Here is a 1,378-nt window from a genome sequence, read left to right as displayed (position 1 = left end):
TATATATATATATATATATATATATATATATATATATATTGCCCTAAATAAATATATACAATGTCCTAAAAATTTTGTCCCAATTTCTAATTGCTGTATAACAGAATATTTCATCTTATATTAACAGTTCATTGATCACACTGTGCAACAGAAAGATGATTATTTCATATAGGCTGTTTTGGCTTCATTAAAATATTTTTTTTTTCTTTTCAATAATCACTATTCATAAAAATTATGAAATACTAGCTAATATCTTAAAATCCTCTTTTTACATACTGTTAATTTTTCCATGAAGTATAACTCTTACCTATTCTCAGTAATTAATTAAAAGAACAACATAATGTGTGATATGAAGGTGATTTAACAGCTGTATTTCCTTCTACATTTTGTTAAATATCTTCAATTACTTCTCTGAATTGAGTCATCACATATCATCCTATTCAAAATTTAGCCACAGACCCTTCTGTTCTTGTTTTTAATTTCTACTTTGCTGCTTAAATAAATGTTTTTTTCTACGTTCCCCTTACTCTAAATTTATAAAGCATTTTAATTTTATGAGCATAATTTTCCTTATGTAATTTCTCTTCCAGTGATTTCTAAAACATTTATTTCCTTAGTACTTTTTGTACCTTCTGCCTTATGATATGCAATTATTATTTTCACAAAATAATAAGTGACTAAAATCACTCAATATATATTATTTTATAATTACAATAGATCACTGAACAGAGGTTAATTTTTTTAAAAAAAGTCTTTTTAACCCCAAGATTATCTATTAAAACTGTCAGTAAAATATTTGAGAAGAACAGGAGGCTGACATGGGTTTCCATAAACAACAAATATGTTGCAAGAAGTGAATACACAATCAACAATCATGTTCACTTTTAGAAATAATGCATTTATTCACATTCTATCATGGATAGAGAAGGCCTTTGAGAAATAGCAGTCACAGGGAGTACCACAGCCAGAACGATCAGATATTCTAATATGTAACAGAGAAAAACACATTAAGAGTCTGCTTTGTCAAGGATACTACTATATGTTTGGCATGAGAGAAAACACATGAACACACATCTGCAAAATTATTTTGGAGAGCTGAATGTAGTTATTGCCAAAAATTAATTCATCAGTTCAAAGAAGAGGTGAATCAAATATAAGTTCAATGGATCAAATAAGTTTAAAAGGAAACATGGGATTAGATTGAGATCCTGAGGCATGAGTGGTATTTTCCAAAAGGAAATAGTGAATGAAGGGTGAAAAAGATATGTGAATGGAGACCTTGGATAAGCAAAGCTCTACTGAAGAAGAAAAACAAAGTAGGAGGTCTCACATTGCCAGATCTAAAAACCTACCATACAGCCACAGTAGTCAAAACTGC

This window comes from Orycteropus afer, unplaced genomic scaffold (assembly GCF_000298275.1).
Source record: "Orycteropus afer afer isolate SDZICR_OR568_19922 unplaced genomic scaffold, OryAfe1.0 scaffold00091, whole genome shotgun sequence".
Lineage (NCBI taxonomy): Eukaryota > Metazoa > Chordata > Mammalia > Tubulidentata > Orycteropodidae > Orycteropus > Orycteropus afer.
The sequence above is the reverse complement of the archived record's forward strand: the minus strand, read 5'-3'. Positions refer to the sequence as shown.